Raw genomic sequence first — 13,691 nt, forward strand, 5'->3', positions numbered from 1 at the left:
AACTGTTTTTTCTTTTACAGAGGATTCCCAGCCTGACCACGCGGAATATTCATGAGCATGTGAATCCATACCGGACCCCTCGCTGGAGAAAGATTATGATTATGAGCCGTTCTTCCTTGCAAATGAGCACAAAGAGTGACATCATAAACAGTGTATTGTGGAAGCGAGTTATGGTTCCTTTAGGAACTTTGACTGGCAGATTTACATTGATGACACACCAAACACATTTATATGCAAATATATCGCACAATTCACAAATGTGGGTAACGGTCTGATGCCAACAGATGGCACTGAGTATCATTCAGATGCCAGCAGTGCATTCGCAGATATGAGCTTATGCATCCATGCTCTTGCCTGAGATTATGATTCATCTACATAGTGAAGATCGATCAGTGAATGCCCCCCTTGTATGGAAAAGTGTGTGAAATTGCATGATAAGCCCATGTGCCAGTACCATGACAAACGCCATTTGCTTCCCCGATGTGTAAAAGCCAAAGCCAGCCACTGAGCAAGTTAGAGTGAGGTTTGAGACATCTCTCACCCTTAACAGGTACATTAGCTTATGGAAAATGACAGGCCCCTTGTCTCATCTGTCAAATCCCACATCCTTATTGCTCACCGGGCATCATGTTTATGTTTGAGATAGAGAGTGAGAGAGATGAAGTGAGACAAATATAGAGAGACAGAAAGAGAGTGAGAGAGAGAAGAGAGAGAGAGAGAGAGAGAGTTTGACAGTGCCAATGTGAGAAAGTGAAATGTGAAATGTCTGCAAGGGGATGGTGCTAAGAATGATGGGAAAACACCAGGTTGTTTTGCCTGGTAAGTCCTTTGTAATGTGTTGCTACAATGTTTCATGCCTTGTTCATGCCTTCCCATGGCAGGTTATGATTTGCTGAATGTGGTTTCAGGATTGTCTGCACCCCACATCAACCTGCCCATCGAGCTGTCTGACTGCTCCCCCAAAACAAGCTTATATTTTATATTCCAACACACAATACACATACCAACTAAGCCACCTACGCATGGCAATTGAACACCTCTCACACCAGTAATCAAATATTAGGACACTTCACTTATGGGCACACAAGGCTCCCGTTCTGATACAAATGGATCTTGGAGCCCAACACAGAAAAGCCTAGAAACTGACCTGCATGCAGAGCTCGTGGTACTTCCAGTCTGTACGCAGTAGTACATACAGTCCGAACACATCATAACAACAGAAAAGCTATCTTTCATTTTCCACCTCTCTACTAACCAAACCAACCCCTCTCTTTCAGATCCACCAGGGCACTTGGACACCATGCAAATGGCAGCTGAGCATGGTATAAATGCCACTAACATGGCATTTAGGACCATACATGTGAAGGCTTTAGAAAGTCGAGCTATCCCCCTAAATAGCACATACTGCACTGTACATTGTCAAGCTTTAGACAGCAGAGTTATCGTCCTAAACATACAGCACCTACAGGATCAGGCTTTCGACAGCAGTGCTATCCCCTCAAATTTCATATATTGTAACTCTGACAAAGGCTCCTCCCTGGCTCTAGGGGTACCAAGTGGGGTGACCAAAGGGGAGGGGTCTCCCCAAGCTACCAGGTGACGGACCCAAGGAGGTATGGGGAGGATTCTCTGGTCACCCTTTCTTAAATCCTGTCAGCAATCAGGGGATAGTCACATGTGGTGCAGAAGGAGCGCTGGCACTTTAAGCACAATGCCTCATCTAATGCAATGCCGGAGGTCATGTAATGCAGGAAAACCAGAGCGGGCCTTTAAAGGTCTGATCCTCAACTTGTACATTTCCCAAGCCCATGAACTACAGGTACCACCTTCGCCCCATTTGGCCAAGCATGTGAGGGGAAACTTGACACAAACACACACACATATGTATACAAACGCACATATTCACCAACTGTACTGATGTGGAATGACACTATGATGTAGTCATGCCTTTGTCAATTCCCAGCAGCTTTTTTGCAGAAGCGAAATCCGATGCGCAGCTGAATCAAAGTTGGTGGGCCAGCTTTTAGGCACGTCCACCCACACTCATGAATCCCTAAATCGTGCACCGTAACACCTGCTGGAGGCGTATAACTTTGTGGGGACCAAAATCTTCCAAAAGCTTATCAGAGGCTCACAGTGCAAACCATTACCTGAGAACGAGGCTTCATGGAAGGAGTGAGTTACTATATAAACTACGGTCCCAAACAAAAGGGGCTGGTTGTTAAGAGGATGAGCTGGTGTTGAGAGTTTATAATGAGGTGGAACGTTAAGGAGTTGCAAGCAAGGGTTGAAACAGAACGATGTTGGAGAGGAGAGGGACGGATAAATCATCAGTAGGATGTTGGATGACGAAATCAGGAGGTTTGTTGAAGAAATGAGGAGGAGATTAGTTTGAAACATCAGGAGGAGGTTGAGATGAGACATCAGGTAGAGATTGAAATAAGACATCAGGTGGAGGTTTGGTTGAGGTATCAGGAGAAGGTTGGGTTGAAACATTTGGATGAAGTTAGAGATGTCAGGTGGAGGTTAGTTTGAGACATAGCTAGCAAGATCAGGAAGGAACAAGGGGGCATATTTTGGTGAAAGCACGGGGTGGGACCCTGAACAACAGAAGCGGTCATGCCAGCAGTGGGAGGAGGAACAAGCATGTAGCATGAAGTTGAAGAGGAGCAGGACCAGACCAGGAGTAGAGATGTGGTAAAGAGGGAAGAAGTCAGAGCAGTAAGACAGGGAGGTGACTGGGTCCCTCTCAGAGTCGTCTGCAGAAATGAGGAGAGGAAAGTCCAGTTGTCCCGGTCACACAGTTTAATATCAAAATAAATGAATCTCAAGAAGACCAGAAAAAAGGAAGGATGTAGTAAACAGAGGATTAAACAGAGGAGCTCTTAAACTCTTAAACCTGAGCTCAGGAACCGAGGGCGAGACCATAGAATGCCAGAGAAGAATGGTGCAGAAACCCCTTCCAGCCAGAGTTAGAGAACAGAGAGAGAGACCATGAAGACGAGCAGTGAACAGTGTCAAAACCCCTTGAAGCCCGAACATGTGCATTGCTGGCAATTAACCCAGAGTGGCCGTGGGGCCTCAAAATACTTATTAATTTGTGTTTGTGTAATTTTGTACAGATCCTGTTTGTTGATTTGGCTTTACATGGTCAGTCTTTACACAACAAAGCAATCCCCCTAAATCGCACATATTGCCTTATATATGGTCAAGCTTTAGACAGCAGATGTATCCTCCTTAATCACACATACTGCACCGTAGATGCAGGCTTTAGACAGCACTGCTCTCACTCTAAATTGCACATGCTGCACAATAGAGGGTCATGCCTTAACAGTAGATGTTTCCCCTAAATTGCATTTGCACTGCAACTTACATGGCCAGGCTTAAGATAGCAGAGCGATCCGCTGACATCGCACAGACTGCATTGTACATGGTCATGCTATGGGCAGCAGAGTTATCCCCTAAATTGTACATAATGGACACCCTGTAGGTTCATAATGTCACAAGAAGGCAGAATAAAATGGTAGACGTTATCAGGCTGGTGTATAAAAGGAATGCTGGAAGAATTAGATTAGCTGGGCTAGCAAAGACAGGCTAGGGCAAAGCTGTGGCTAATGGAGGGCCCACGAGTCACAAGAATACAGAAAACTACCAAGTTACCATAAGGAGCCAAAATGCCCAAAAGAGTAAATGCTACTCACTATAGTGGCTACTGTATTTATAGCAAATAAATGTTCCTCCTCTTCTTCCATACTCTTGGGAGTTCCTGTCCACAGGGGAGAAGGGGAGAGTGAAGATGGGTTCTGAACTATTTTCCAGCTGAAAGTCCTCACACTTTTAATGTGCATTTGCACACCCTTGGGCTGTCGTCCATGCAGTAGTGCTTGCAGAACACAGAGCGTGAGGCTCAACTAGCTACTTTAGCCCCTGGAAGGCTACCAAAGCCGCCTATTCCCTTACTGCATACATATGCACGCCATTGTAGGGAGAGGTTTTTCTGAGATTCGTACCACTCCCTGGTGCAGGACACGTTTCATCATGCAATAGTTGCTTCGAATGGCAGGTGTCCATGTGATGAGCTGCCGTATAGCGCAAACAGATGTTCTGAAGAACAGAAGTCTGCAGGCCTCTCAAGATTAAACTTCAGGGCTCGAAGCACATCAGACCAATGAAGACTTCCTGATTCATATGGAAGTCAGAAAGAACCTTATGGACACATGCTGGATCAGTCCTGAGAACTAAACTGTCATTGAGAAAGACAATGTAGGGTTCGGAAACCGAAAAGACTTGGAGTTTGACCACCCTGTGAGCCAAGTAACGTCTTCCATGAAATCAAACTGAAACTGATTTCTGCTGACACAAAGGGTTCCCAGAACCACATTCAGATCCCACTAGGGATGAGGAACCCTGACTGGGGGATAGCAGGTCAAGCAGACCCTTGAAATTACGCTTAACTATACTGTTTAGCAACGAAAATTAAATGTCGCAGAGTTTTAAGCACCTATTGAAGAAATATAAGTGCAACAAGAATCACTTGAAATTCTAGAGGAAGTAAGGCTTCACAAAAGGTAGACACCTGCATCGAAGAGAATCATGACACAGGTACAAGTTCCTTGTCAATGTAGCAGTGGAAAAAACTGAACCACTTACACTTGCAATGGTCTTGGGTGGACTTCTTGCTTGCCACCATCAACAAACATGTTGGCATCTGAAATATTACACTAACTGCTCAAGTACCAGGTTGATAAATTCCAAGACTGTGGGATGGATTAAGAACTCTCCCCTGGTTCTAAGAACGGGTGACTGTACTCTGGGGAAGCTGAATGGGATAGACGGACATCAGGTACTTGAGGTTGGTGAACCAGAACCTGGTCAGCCACTTTAGAACTACCTGTATCAAGTCAACTTGATGTGACTCTTGAAACCTATTGATCACCCGATGTGTGTGAAGGCATATCCAACCAGATCGTCCAACTGTACTGTCAAGCTGGAGCCCAGAGAGTTGGCTCAATCACCAGACGAGAGGCAAAGAGAGGGCACTTTATGATCAACCACGTTGCAAAAAGGTCCACTGAGGACTGTCCTCATTTTGTAAACAGATCCTGTAGTACTAGGGGGTGCAGCTTCCATTGGTTATCCTGGAACTCCTGCCTGTTGAGGATGTCCACCTTCCGAATGTTGTGCCCTGGAAGATGCAAGGCCTGTATCATGGGATTGTGAGACAGAGCCCACTCCTATGGCTCCAACATCAGGAGGGCCAACTGGGGTCTTCTTAAGTGCCCCTGCTTGTTGATGAAAAACAATGTGGCTGAGTTGTCTGTCCAGATCTTGATCACCAGGCATCAATGTTCAGAGGAAATGCCTATAGAGCCTATAGAGCATTGAAGACTGCTGGCAACTGCCACACTGATGTGCAACTGTCTTTGAGCAGGCAACCGCAAGTTGTGAACTTGCATCCCATTCAGGGTTGTTTCCTATCCTAGGAGGGAGGAATCTTGTTGCAAACTTGATGTTTCTCCGGATTTTTCCACCACTGGAGGTCTGCCTAAGGGCCCCTTTGGAATAGGAATCACCATGCCCTGTAGTTCGGAGTCCTGACAAGCAGAACTGAGAGGGCACATCAGGCCGCGAGGCCCATCAACCTTTGGAGACACCTTGCTGTTGGCCTGCGGGAACCTGAATCATGCTGCAAATAGACAGGATGTCTCGGGCAGCATGCATCTCATAGTGGAACCCTATAAGGACAGGTTCCTGTAAACCTTTAAAGATGATTTCCTGGGGATCCCAGACTGATCCAACTTTCAAGGAATCCCCAGAAACAAGCTCAGACCTTGGGATGCCTCCACTGGGATGGCCACCCGAACCAGCAACTGATGCTATTAGCTCAGTGAAGAACCAGGGAGCTGCATGCAGCCCAAAAGGGAGGATCTTGTACCAGAACTCCTTCTTGCCATCTGAGTAGTTTCTTAGAGAGGAACATGGGGTTTAGCAGCCGTAGATCCACAGCACACTGAGTTTCCCTCCCTGGTCATCTTGAACCTCAATAAGGGGGGAGAGAGGTTGAAAAGAGAAAGGTCCAGGATGGTGGGCAGGTCTGCCAGCTTGAGTTGCGTCAATGTGAATAACATGATAAAGAAACCCACTCTCTACTGAAGCGGAATATCTTACACCACCTTGAGATAGAGCAACTTCTCTTCCTCCTTCACCAGGACAGAGATCTTAAATGCGGTTGTGGTGAACGAGTTGAACTATAGGAGGAACCAGTAGGCAGAACTCCACCTTACTACAGACAAAATCCAGGAGTCCATGGAAATTGTTCTCCAAGACAAAAAACAAAGGGGGTCCTGGGAGTCCCTCTGCCGGACATTAGTCCCGGTTACGAGAGCCTTACCCAGATCCTTTAGCTCACTATCTTTCACAGAGGAGAAATTTCCAAAACATATCAGTCTTTGTCCTGCCCTGGGGCAGTCCACCACCGAAATGCTAGGCAACCCTCATCTGAAAACGAGTAGCAATCGTTCTCCAAGACTCCATTTGGCATGAGCATGAACCAACCAGTAGCATGCTTTGAAGACAGTCAGTTCAAAGAAATTTGAAATAATCACAGGGATTGGAGCATTACTGATTCTTATAGTGGGAGGAAGGGTCCTTTCAGGCTGCCTGAACCAGTGTTCAGAAACCACTTAAAAGCACAAAAGACATTGACCATGCCTTCTCCATTGGACAGAAAGGGCCTCTGTGAGGTCCTGGCTAGGAAGGGTAAAGATTATGCTGGGTGTGTGCTGTCCTTCCTCCAAAGTGCCCCATCTGTTGCCACATTAAAATGTTTGGCTCCATCAAATAGCAAGCCAAGAATGATATCTTAAAAGGCCATGATGTGCTTTATTGCTGCCATATAGGTCTGCTTCTGACCTTGATCACAATAGGCACTGGCTATGCAGCTGAGCCGATATGATCGACTGAGTGAGGCCTGTATCCAGTCCTAGGCTGCTTGGCGCACTGAAGTCCCACACTGAAGTAACCCCTATTATCCTGTGGGAGAAAGTGCTTAAACTGCACTAGTTCCATCCACAATCTTTGATTAGCAGTAGCTAAGACAGCCTCGGCTTTGGCCTGGCACAAATGCATGGCCAAATTCTGATAAACTTTTTGCCAAAGGAATCCAGATGCTTATCCTCTTTACCAAGTACTGATGAGGAGGAAGACCCTGCAAAGGCCTTGGAGAGAAAAGTGGCTGCAGTCACGACCAAAGACAGTGGCTGAGGATGCGACATCAGACAAGCCTTATCGTTTGGATCGGAATCCCCATGGGCTCCTGGCTACACCAAAAGCACTCTGGGATACAAATGTTGGACCACCGGAACAGACATTTCTGGAAGGTCTAAAGTTCCAGGAGGCCAGTAAGTCTATACTGGAAATGATATGGCCGTGGAAGGCTTGCCTCCCTCCCTCCACACTGTGAAAACAAAATCAAAATATCGAGGATGAGTACCCCAAAAGGTAATACACCGAACACGGGTTACAAAGGAACATACAAAGTACTTTATTTTATACTGAATCCAGTTACAAAAACAGAGCAAAATCAGATAGCTATTGGCCCTCAGTACAACACAACAAACTCCAGCGTGGTTCAATGTGTTCAGTGAGAGACATTGTACATTAGAATGCATTCGCTTTTTATACACTTGGTGGGCACGATGTCCAGCCCCACTTCGGGTTAATATTCCATGTAATACATCACTGATCTAGGGTTCGTGCCAAGTCTCGAACAACCGCATATAACTGGTTTGCCTTTAATACATGTATAAACAAGCCTATGCAATAACTGTGTATTCTAAGATTTTCCATGCAGGCCTTCTCAAACATTAATACAATGTAGTTAAACAAGTGTTCTACGTTCAGTATTTGAATACATTGTTTCAACATATGCTCGTGGATTAGTTTTGTTGCACGAGTAATCCTTTTACACACAGGTCAACGAAGGACAAGGTCTCAGTTCACGACCTCAACAAGTGGCCTGCAGGCAAGTTACATATTAGCTATGTACAGAGGTCAAGACGACCATGTTGTATTTTGGAATGACATCGTCCACCATTTTAACTCACAGGGTGACTTTTACAAAGCGAATCCTAAAATGGCGGATTGACCTAAAATGGCAGCTTACATTGATTTAAGGTCAGGACCTTGCAACACGGATTCTTTCGCAAGCGACTTTCGAGCAGCTTGGCATAGGCCAGTATTCATATATTTATTGCAATAGGAGGCACGATATAATTTCTCTTTTGACAAAAATCATCATTACCTCCATCAATGTCTGCGGTGTCCTCCTGATCAGGTGCATCCAGCGCAGGAGGAGGGTTAGGCAGAGGTGGCAGTGGGGATGGAGGCTGCACCAATGGCAATGGAGGAGCCTACGGAAGCCCAAGATGTGAAACCTGCTGAGTGGGCAGGGACACCACGACGGGTGCAGAGAGAACAGTCCAGTCCCACTCGCGAGGTCTAAGCAGGTGGGGGCTGAGCAACTGGTTTTACCGGAGGAGACTGGGGAACTGCTCTCTAATGATATCCCAAAAATACATGTTCATGCATGGAAACTGCTTGATAGCTAGAAACCTGTCTAAGAAGTGGTCTCCCAAGTGTGGCTAATGAAGCTGGAGTGGATGAGCCCAGGAGACCATTGACACATGCGTCCAAAAATAAACTTATATCCCTGATAGCTAAGGGCCTCCGTTAAAAGGAAAAGACAGCTATTGCATATCCAATTATGGCAGCAATTGCATAAGGGTAATCACGGAGCACTGTACTGATGGGATAAAGGGCTAGATCCATGTGGAGGCCTCAGAGCCCATACCAAAAAGGGCACATGACAGTCCTGGTGTCTCCTGAGGCAATGGCAGCTGCACTTTCCTGCTCTTTGTACCTGTCGGCCATTTTATAAGCCTTAACTGCATCATGCGATCTGGATCTTGACTGCCCTTAGAAGGTCACCTGAATACTGAGGTGCCTAGCGGGACCTCTAGAGAAAAAGTTTGGAGTTCCTCCATTTTGTTGTGATCATTATAAGCTTCTGGAAAGACTAAGCCGCTTTATGATGGACCCACAGACCTGTGTCTGCTCTTCGTCCCTTTATGGGGATCCTTGAGTCTTGCCATGGATGCAGCCCCTAACATGAACCTTAGACCTCTATCTGATTTTATCCTCTTTCCGGTGACCTTCAGGACATGGCTTGTAACCGTGGCCAGGGGCAGGCATCCACAACCTAATCATAACTTTGGGGTGGTATTAGATGGGTGGATCACATGGGAGGAGAAGGCCATCAAGGCAATGTGATGACTCTGTCCAGAGGGACGCAGTATTCATCCCCTTCTGAGGTTGAAGTTTCCCTGATGCCTGAATATCTAATGGCCTGTTGTCATAGTAGGGTTTCCTCCAAGACTTACTCAAGGTTCCAAGTATGAGACCCCTTTTGTAAACATGAACCCAATGTATATAGGGAACAAGGAGTTGCTACAACTACTAGTTATGATTCTACATTGAGTTTGGATAAACCTAAGAGAAAACTATTACCTCCTTTAAAATGTTCCCTTAAAAATACATCCTATAAACCACACAAACTGAGTGGATTAGATGATCTTAAAACAACTAAGAACATTATGGACTTCAAGTCCCATAATGCTCTTAGTACTGGGACGAGGAAGATGGACAAAGAGTTACTAAACCGTAGTGAGCTGTCTAGTTGTTCTAATGATCCACACCTGAGCGGGACCTTTAAACATTTAAAGGCCTTTCAGGTGCAGGTTGGTAGGAAGCAGTGGAGGAAGCAGTGGGAGCAGCAGAAGCAGCAGGAGAAAGCAGAAGTGCGAGCCGCTGCAGTACACTGTGCAGAGAAAGTGGTGGAAGGGAGGGTTCCTGAGAGTGGCAGAGGATGCACAGCGGGAAGCAGTGTTGAGCCCAGCTGTTCCGAGGGAGAGCAAAGCTCTCTGTGTCCTGCATCTCGCCGGGGTGTGAGGTTTTCACCAGAGTGCATGTGGAGCAGGAGAAGCTCTGTTGACCGACTGTGTGAGCAGCAGAGGGCTGACCAGAGCGGTCAAACACCGGGGAAGTCCCGATGAGTAGAGAAACAGAAGTAGCGAGTCAGGAGGAGGCGCCAGGAAAGACCAGTGATTTGGCTCCGACGTAGACCACTGTGTAAGAATATATATTTTGAATACCGAACCATTGAACTGCTACAAACTGGGCGCAACTCCCCTCTTAGGAGAGGTCGAATGGGAGAGTATTATAACCTACATTGCCAAAGCCAAAAGGGGAAAATCAGTAAGTAAAGTAAATGCAACATCCCAAAAGGGAGAGAACGAATAGGAGAACATTGTAACCCGCACTGCCCAAGCCAAGAGAAAGCAATAAGTAAGAAAAGGGCATACAACTTTCCTAAAGAGGGATATCTAACAAATGGACATTATAACAAGCATTGCCAAAGCCAAAGAAAGTCAATCGTAACATCAAGACCATTTGAATGCAGCAATCCCAGAACAAAATATCCTGTGGGAAAAAGTTGTAAACTACTTTTTAAGCAGCCAATATGTTGTGTAGAACGAAATCAGAGACTACAGGAGAAAGTCCTTCCTTACAGAAAGGATCAAGGGGGAGAGAAGTGCAACCTGCATGGTCTATGGCAAACAGACCAATATGTGAAAACATTGTCCTTTTGTACAAAATTTATGTAGAAGAAGTTGTGAACCAAGTGTATTGAAAGTCAAGAGACTGAATCAAGAAGCAGTTGTGAATTCAACTTTCCCCATTGAGGATTTAATTGTGAACGGTTTGGAGCAAGCCTCACCACAGAGTACAAGTAGTAGCAGTAGTAGGAGTTTTATCCTGGCAGGCGAGTATACCAGGAAAGGGACGAACGGTGGTTAGTCTTGGCAGACGAGTGGACCAGGAAGAAGATGATTTGAAGTACTGTAATGTGGTAGAGGGTTGTGGTGGAAAGGAAGTGGTGATTCCAATACTGTGTTTTGATTAACTATTATACATTCATCTTGACAAAAGTGTTGCTCAAGAAGAAGTGTTGATGAGTTGTTGTATATTTATACTGGAAAACGTCTTGCTTATGAAGAAGATATTGCTTATGAAGAAGAAATGCAATGTGATCAAAAAAAGTGCAAAGGACATTTACATTGACTTTTGATTGGCTGTATAAAGAAAGAATAGTTTTGGGTTTGCCAAGCAGAAGGTTGCAAAAGGTTTAACAATTATTTCAAGAGTGAAGAACCTTTTGTTGGAACTGTATATTACCTGGAGTGGAACTTGGCCATTGAAAATAACTTTCCTAAAATTGACTTTTGGTTTGAAACATCTTGAACTGGTCCAGCGGAAGGGGATCCAACCCTGGTTACAAGGATTTCTGTTTATGCTTATTTTTGAATTCTTATGTTATTTTGTAAAGTTAAAAAAAAATCAAATGATTCCTATATGATTTTGTTGTATGCATTAGTGTGAGGGACAGACATTCTTGGACATTGGGCTATTTTCCTTTAGCCTTAGTGTGTTAGTTAGGGAACTCCTAGTTAGGTAAGGGGGAGTTAAAATTTTTGTCTCACACTTGTGAGAAAACTCCACCTATGTGTCTGTCTCACGTATCTGACCCCTCACAAAGAGATCCAAATTAGCACCTATAAGAGGATCCTCAAGCCCTAGGCAAGATTTAGCCCCTTGTGAGCCCCTGTATTTGGGAAACTTGAATTTGCCTCCGGCAATCTGAGGACCGCTTGTGTCCCTCCTAGCCTGAGAAACATCTGGGAAGGCGTCCTCAGGCTAGACAGCCTAGAAGGAGGAAAGATCACGTACCTGTCACCTTTTCTTCTGCTCCAAAGTCCTCATGGCACTATGGGGGAGGCCAAGCAAAGATCTCTCACCTATGAAGACACATTGTGAGTGACCTAACTGAAAGAGCATCGCAGGACCAGCAGCAGTCCCAACGAAGGACCAACCCAAGCACTCCGGAGACAGGGAGTGTGGGCTCCACTCTAGGAATGTGCCAGTCGCAACTGATGCAGTCACCGAACACGGTTTTATCAGGCATAAGCATTTGGAATGAGAGCTGCAACGATGCCAGGCACCGACGGGGAAAAATTCAAAGAAAAAAAAACTATGCAAGGAAAAAGAAAAGTAAGGAATACAAAAGAGCCATTATGCACAGAAGCCTCTAGTCTGTTCGGCATGGACAAAGGGACTTGTGGGATGAGGCCCTGAGTGGTGCTGGTAGGGGTTTGGTTGGCATGTGTGCTCTGTATGACACAGCGTAAACAAACGGTGAGAGGACTTTCTGCTGGAAAGTGCTTCCAGTCTCATCCTCTCTCGTGGACAAGTCCCAAGAGTATCGACAAATGTATGGTTCTGGAACCAGCTTTAAAACTACACAAAAAATGTTTTGACACTCATCCCAGAAATCGTTCCAAATTGTGCAAAAGTGTAACTATGAGGGTACAAATCAGTCAACCCATCTTACTCCAGAAAGGCATCCCTTCTTCCCCTTTCACGCACCTCTGTAGTGAAATTGGGAACATGATAATCTCTGACAGACCCTACTCATCTGTGCAGCGACAGACCATAAAACGACAAATACTGCATACCTGCTTATGCTTTAATTTTATTACTTAGCTCTTGACTTCCTTGGAAAGCGGGCAGAGATCAATATCTAGTAAGCAGCCAGAGATGCTACACATTTGAGATTGCTGTGAACTGCCCACCCATCGCCCCCAGCCTGAACCCCCTTTCCTTTAGTGCCAGCATGCTTCTCTACACCTTCCTGCAGCAGTGACAACCCTTTAATCTATGGGATACTTCACTGAGCTTCATGAGGTACTTCAAGGAAACTCGCTCCGATTTTTGTCTTTCCTTCTCCACAAATTATGGTAAAGAACCCCCTGCAGGGTTTCACCCTCAACCTTATCCCAAAGTCATGCAGCTGCCTTAACACCAAGGGAATGGTGGTGGGTTGGAGCAGGGGAGAATGTTATTTTGGCCCGTAGCTGGGTGCAGTGTGTGTGAGGAATTTGGGGCTAGTGGGAGACAATGGGAAAGAATTCTTAGTTCTTAGAGAAACAACAAATGATTCTGGCCCTAAATCTCCTGGCTAACGCCTAACAAACACTCTTTTTCTGAACCAAAAGTTCTTGCCGCCCATAACCTTCTGCAAGTAACTTATGGAAATGAGTAGAGTGTTCATACTGCTATATTCCATTGTCTGATCCTGTTGCATGATGGGTTCAAGGTATCTATTATACAGAGAGAGAGAGAGAAGAGAGAGAGAGAGAGAGAGAGAGAGAGAGAGAGAGAGATGAGAGTTTGACAGTGGCAATGTGAGAAAATGAAATGGAACCTGTGTGCAAGAGGCCAGTGGTAGAAGTGCAGTGAGAAGACCAGGGCATTTTGCCTATCATGGCCTTTTTACATGTGTTGTAATTGCTTATAATGCTTTCTGATGACTTTCATTAGTATTAAATTCCTTGCAATGCCATATTATGATTTGCTAACTTTCAGGGTGTTTGCGCCCCTCGCTAACCTGCCCACCGAGGTCGCAGACTCCCTACCCTCATTAACATGCTCAAATTCTATGTTCCAACACACAATACACATACCAACTACATCACCCTTGAACATCCAACTCAATAGAGATCAAACATCAGAAA

General features: G+C 45.4%; 1 protein-coding gene across 4 annotated transcripts in view; it reads right to left on the reverse strand.

Moving 5' to 3' along the window:
• PTPRE (protein tyrosine phosphatase receptor type E) overlaps nucleotides 1–13,691 on the reverse strand; it is a 2,259,327-nt gene that overhangs the window by 335,721 nt on the left and 1,909,915 nt on the right. The window lies entirely within an intron of this gene.

Source organism: Ambystoma mexicanum, chromosome 8, assembly GCF_040938575.1.
Source record: "Ambystoma mexicanum isolate Mex_15411 chromosome 8, UKY_AmexF1_1, whole genome shotgun sequence".
NCBI lineage: Eukaryota > Metazoa > Chordata > Amphibia > Caudata > Ambystomatidae > Ambystoma > Ambystoma mexicanum.